Raw genomic sequence first — 7,015 nt, forward strand, 5'->3', positions numbered from 1 at the left:
TCTTTCCACTTTGGCTCTAGTTTCCATAACAATTTTTAATGCTTGTGTGTCCTCCAGTCTTTCAGTCTCTGCCATAGAGTGCTGTCAGTAATTCAAGCTCATTTTCTCAGGTTTTAGTTTTGGTGGAAACATAAACCTATACTTACTCAGATTAAAACTCATATTCTAGAGTATAAAAACTTTACTATTTAATACCATAGTACTGATCTTGCATTTTTTTTTTTTTTCGGTAGTACTGATAGACTTAAGAAATGGTACTATCTTCTCCTTCAAATCTTTATTGACTAAAATCTCTTTTACTTATTTATTTATCCATTTATTTATTGTGATTTTTAAGCCACCAGTCCAGGTCTTAACACCATGGTTAGCTGTGGGAAACTAGCACCCTAAACACCATGCCACTTGTTGGCCCCAACAAACACTCATTTTTGAAGACTGCATTTGCCTAAAGAAAGCAATCTGTTCAGTCTGATACAATTCACAAAATTTATGGAACACCGTGTTTCAAAGCTTATATTGGTGCTAGGAAAATATATGGTACTTATGTATCTCTTCTGCTACCCTTAATTATTTTTCTAAAATATTATTTTAATTTTTTAATTTCTTCATTTATTTTAATTTGACCACACACACACACACACACACACACACACACACACACAGAGAGCGAGAGAGAGAGAGAGAGAGAGAGAAAGTGATAAAGCAAGCCACTAGGTCTGGGATTTGAACTGTGGACTGTGGTCAGCCATTTAGGAGTGTCCAGTGCCTTAACCATCATGCCACCTGCTGGTCCCCCCACTACCCTTTATTCTTACATTAAACTTTTGAGGGAACCAGCAGTTAGCGTAATGTCTATGTTGCTGGACTCCCATGTAGTTGACCGTGGTTCACGTCCCGGACCCGGTGGCTTAAAACTCACGCCGGGCACGTGTGCGTGCATGCCCAAGATCCTGAGAGGAGAATGGAGGAGAGGGGATTGTGGCGTGACCATCCCCTCTGGGGGGTGATTTATCGCTTTCTGTCTCTCTGTCTCTCTCTGTCTGGCGAGCGCACGCACCCTATAGCGAAAACCTCTCCAAAAAAAAAAAAAAAACTTTTGATTTTAAAATGTGGACTAATTACGTAAAATTATACAATTAAATACAATTTAGTAGACATTTGCAGAGTTCTTATTCTGCACAGTACATAATGGAATATGCTATGAAAATGAAGATCAGAACTGTGCCCTCAAGGCATTTTAAACCAGAAGAGGAGGAAACTAACTAGATAAAGTCATTATATTTAAATATGTTTACAATACATTTAATACGAGCTGAATATAATAAATACCATATGAACTATGAGTAAAGGTCCATGGGAGCACAGAGCCTAGTGCTTGGGTCAGAGCACCATCAAGGGTGGAATGCTGGTTTGGGTGAAAAAATGGGAGGAAAATTATTGAGCTCCTATTGTGCACCGAACAAAGGGCTAGACACATTCTTTTTAAAATTTTCTTGGGACCAGTGGATGACGTAGTTATTATGTCGCTGGACTCTCACATGGCTGACCATGGCTTGAATCCTGGACCAGTTGGCTTGAAACTCACCCTGTGTGTATGTGTGTGTACAATCAAGGGAGGAGAATTGGAGGAGAAGGGATTGTGACATGGCCACCTCCCTGGGGGGTGGGGGGGTGATTTCTCACTTTCCCTCTCACTGTTCTCTGTCTCTCTCTCTCTTTGGTGCATGTGCCCAAAGACAAAAACCTTTATCAAAAAATAAAAACAAAAACCCCCGTAAACCTTCATCCCCTTGGGGTCAGCAGGTAGCGTGGTGGTTATAGCACTGGACTCCCACGTGATCAGCTGCAGTTCAAATCCCAGACCTGGAGGCTTGAATATTACACCAGGCTCATGTGCGTGCATACCCAACATGCCAGGAGGAGAATGGAGGAGAAGGGATTGTGGTGTGGCCATTCCTCCTGTGGAGTGATTTCTCATTTTCACTCTCAGTGTCTCTCTCTGTCTCTCTTAGGCATGTGCATGCACTCTATGGCAAAAACCTTAAAACAAACAAACAAACGCAAGCCTTAGAGAGGTATCAGTGACTCTCATAGCCACATTGTAAGTAAGTGGTAGATGTGGTAGATGTGGCTTTCAAAACTTAGTGTTGGTTGACTCCGTTGTCCATGCACAGAACACTATGCCTTGTTATTTAACCATGGCAATAAAAAGTTAGAATTTTATCCTAGAGACCTTTGCAAAGAGGGGACCATTGAAGATTATTCAACCAGGAAGTTTTATACTGAGAGCCAAATTTTAAGAAGATAGTCTCTGATCAGAGAAGAGTTTTTGAGGGACAGAAACTGGAAACAGAACACATTGAGTTAGAATAAAATGAACACCTGAACAAAGATAACAGGACTAAGTGTAAAACACTGAAAGGATTAAAGGGAGAATATGAGTAATTGGAATTGTTTGGTGTGGGTGATGATGGGGAGGGATTGATGAGGATCATTCAGAAGTTTCAGTTTCAGATATTGGAGATACCATTTAGAAAGGTAGATATGAATGGTATTCAAAAAGTTCACTGAAGATGCATATTATGAGAAAAGCTATGCATGGATCTCAACACTATCAGAATAAACTTACTTTAATTACTATGAACTCTTTGAAGTCCTTTTGTATAAAACACATAGCAAACCTACATATCCAATTTTCATGATTTTTTCTTTTTTTTTGGCTGGCATGTCAATGTTTCTCATCCTTTTCCTTTACATAGTCTGTTTAGAGCACAGTTCTTACTTTGTGGATTTATCCACCCTGCTGTCCTTGCTTGCCTTCCCTTCCTTGCTTCCCTTCCTTTCCTGTCTCTGGAGTTTTCTAGCTTCAGAATCTAACTCCCAATATCTACTGAAGGCTCCCCTTTTCTTTTCTTCTTTTTTTTTTTTCTTTTCTTCTTCCTCTTTTTTTTTTTTAAGAGGGGGGTTTTTTTTTTTTTTTTTTTTTTGCCATAGGGCTTGTGCACCCGCCAGAGAGACAGAGGGACATAGAAAGCGAGAAATCACTCCCCAGGGGTATGGCCATGCAGCAGTCCCTTCTCCTTCATTCTTCTCTCATGATTTTGGGCATGCTTGCACAAGGGCCCAGCATGAGTTTCAAGCCACTGAGTCTGAGATTTGAACTGCGGTCAACTACATGGGAGTCCAGCAATGTAACCATTACACCATCTGCTGGTCTCAAGGCTCTCCTTTTCTTGCTAAGGATTTTTGAATGTGTTCTCTAGCTTATAGACCTAGATAACCATTGCATGCTTTCTATGGGCCAGTCTTTATGACATGGAATATGTTAATGATTAAGGACTAGTTCTTGCTGTGGTGGTAAGATCTAGCAATAGCCCATTATCTAGTGGGAGAAATAGCTAAGTAAATAGAAAGTTTATGTACTCACTGTGCTAAGTGCAGCAGTAGAAAAGTTGCCAGGTACAGAGATATACCAGACTAGGAAATGACTTAACAAGGTAGATAAAACAACATGAAAAGACATGTTTAGAAGATGCTTCTGTTTCCATTTTATTTCTTATTTTGTGGAGGATTATTAAGTACTTTGTTTACTTTTAGGATATTTGAAATAAAAGAGGTGAGGGGTAAGGTTTAAAAGAAGTCTGTCTTAAGGAAGCAAAGAGGTCAGCTCATATCTCCTTTCCTTCAACAGAGAATATAATACATACAGCTGAAGAAGATGTTGTAGAGATGGTCTAGACTAGAACAATGTCGATTTATTAATTTTTTTGTAAAATATTAATTAGTTTATTTGATTATGCTGGTTACTGTAAGTCACTACTTAGACACAAGAATATACAATATGGAACCTATTGTTTATGGAACCTATTGTTTATGGAACCTATTGTGAGCCATCAGGCCACATGACCAGCTCTCCCATTGTGTATTCTTAGTATCTTCATTCAAAAATCAGTTAATCATAAAACATGTGGATTTATTTCTATCTTTCTATTCTGCTCCACTGGCCATTATGTTTGCTTTTATGCCAGTTTCATATTGTTTTGATTACATGGCTTTGGAAATATTAACAATTATAATTATTCTATTTCATGAACACAGGATATCTTTCAGTTTGTGTCATTTTCAGTTGCTTTAATCAATATTTTATAGTTTTCAGTGCCTAGACCTTTCATGTCCTTGGTTAAATTTACTCCTAAGTATTTTACTTCTTGGATGCTGTTATGAATGGGATTGTTTTTGTGATATTTTTCCCCACTTAGGTCATTATTTATCATCCGTTTAAAGGGGGTGCTGTTTTCTAATTCATGAAAAGGTACTGAATGGGCTGGTGGAGGCCTGCCTAAATATAGGTCTTTCACCATAAGACAGTATAAGGAAATACTGGTTTATGTCTATCATGTTTTACTATCACATTTTTAGACATCGATAAATGCTTAATGTTTGGAAAAACTTTCATCTTGGTGAGGGTTACAAGTTGGGTTCCTCAGAAAACAGACTCTGAGATTTGCATGAGGGAGCTTTTTTTTTTTTTTTTCTTTTTGGGTTTGAGCTATTGAACAGCACCTAAGAGGAGTGAGGGAAGCAGGACTGGGCAAAAGAAGTTCAATTGTGATGTGACTGCAACAGAGGCTTCAGCCAATCCTGGTATTGCCCTTCACAGCTGGCCCTGGAGGCCAGGGATTCTGGCATTTGTAACATTGCCCTAAACCTTCTTCCATCTACCCATCTAGTCATTAAATGCAGGTTGCTTCTAGGGAAGAGACTTGACTTTGAACAAGATGGTGATCTTAGGCTGGTGATAGTTTCTTGGAAGAGACTCATCTGAGAACAGCTGTCACTCCCAACAGATGTAATAGGTTTAGTATCAAAAGAAGAGTATTCATGGCGCACTAGAGCAAATGCTAAGGGGAGTGCATAACTGTTGAATGACATTTTTTTTCCTCAATGAGATTGAGCAGATTACTACTGCTTGCTTTAGTAGGAAAATACCATAGAAATAGAATAACTCCAGGAAAGATTCAAGCTTTTTTTTCCCCCTTAGAGAGAGTACCTCAGAGATTATAAGTGGAGTGAATACTAGAGTGTAGTCCTGGTAACCTAAGATAGTGACACTGAAAGTCCTGATAATACCCCTGTATTTAATGACTGTAGGCTTGAAAACAACTTCCTATGAAGTTATTCTCTGTTGGTTCCATGCTAAAGAAATTCTCATATGGGTTATTGTTGATGAAATATTAAGTTATCGGGAAAGCCATGACATAATTTTCTGTTTTTCCATGCAAAAGTGGGTCATTATTTTCCTGACGACCCAATAAAATTGAAAAAGAAAATCTTCTTCCATTCTAGAAAGCCTCTCCAGAGACCAGCAGTTAACATAATGGCTATGTCGCTGGATTCCCACGTAGTTGACCAGGGTTCAAGTCCCAGACCCAGTGGCTTAAAACTCATGCCGGGCATGTGTGCGTATGTGCGTGCGTGCCCAAGATCTCAAGAGGAGAATGGAGGAGAAGGGATTGCGGTGTGGCCATCCCCCTGGGGGGGTGATGTCTCTCTGTCTGTCTCTGTCTGTCTGGCAAGCGCACACTCCCTATAGCCCTATAGCAAAAACTTCTTGAAAAAAAAAAATAGAAAGCCTCTCCAAAAAGATAGTAAGTAGAGATAGACAACAGTTTTATTATAGAAAACAATAAAATATTAAACCAAAATGTGATGCATATCACAGGAAATCCATTAGGAGATTACAAAGACAAAGGAATCTTACATGCTTATATAGACAAGTAGATACAACCAATTATGCCTCACATTTTTTATCCTAACTTTGCCTGGTAACTGGTGTAACCATCTATGCATGTTTATTGGCATGATCCAGAGGAAAACCAAACTTCTCATATATTTATGACAGGAGGTAGTTTTGCAAATCAGAGCAATGCGCTTACCAAAATTAGACTTTTACCTCTCATTGGAAGCTGGAGCTGGGAGAGCTATCTCTCTTGACGGTTGCATTTCAAAAACATGGCTCCCAGATACTTTAGGAAATTTTCTTAGTTGTGAGACTGGAAAAAAGCCTATGAAGCCTTTATAAAGATGTGCATACATTTTAGAAAGACAAAGAAAGAAATTCTTAAATAAAAAGAAGAGGGGGAGAAATTTCTTTATTTTCAATAGGGAGAATTAAATCTCTTATTTTAAACTTGTATTTGCCCTTACCTTATATATCTGGACTTGCTTAAGATTGGGTCTCCTTGAAGCACCGAAAGATTTTAGAAGGAATCAAATTTCTTTCTTTCTTTCTTTTTTTCTTTTAATTTAAGAGACTTTTGCTCTAGTGCTGCACATTCACTCGCTATAGAGACATACAGAAAGTGAGACATTGCACCCTAGGGAGCATGGTCACCTTGCAGCCCCTTCTTCTTCTCTCTCCTCTCAGGATCCTGGGCATGCATGCACATATGTTCAGCATGAGTTTCTTGTTTTTTTTTTTTGGAGAGATTTTTGCTACAGGACGTGTGTGTTCTCTGGAGAGGAAGAGAGACAGAGATACAGAAAGTGAGAAATCCTCTCCCAGGGAGAATGGCTACACCGCAATCCCTTCTCCCTTCTCCTCTCAATCCCTCTCCTCCATTCTCCTCTGGGGATTTTGGGCATGCATGCACATGTGCCCTGCATGAATTTTAAGCCACCAAGTCCAGGACTGTAACTGTGGTCACCCATGTAGGAGTCCAGCACATTAGCCACTATGCCACCTCCTGGTCCCAGGAACCAAATTTTAAAGTCAGCGTTTAAGCATATGCAGTAGCTTTATTGGATAATACCAAGTTTTAAAAGATAATATATTAGGTTGTTGGGAAAGTCATGAGGCATTTTTCTATATTTTCTATTCAAGAATGCATCTTGACTTTCTAGACTATCCTCTCCACCACGTCACCTCCTGCCCCTCCTAGACTCTTCTTCTTCTTTTTTTTTTTTTTTATTTTAAGAATTATTTAACTTTGGAGGGCCCCGTGATTTCCAGGAG

Source organism: Tupaia chinensis, unplaced genomic scaffold, assembly GCF_000334495.1.
Source record: "Tupaia chinensis unplaced genomic scaffold, TupChi_1.0 Scaffold000361_1, whole genome shotgun sequence".
In the NCBI taxonomy this organism is placed as follows: Eukaryota; Metazoa; Chordata; class Mammalia; order Scandentia; family Tupaiidae; genus Tupaia; species Tupaia belangeri.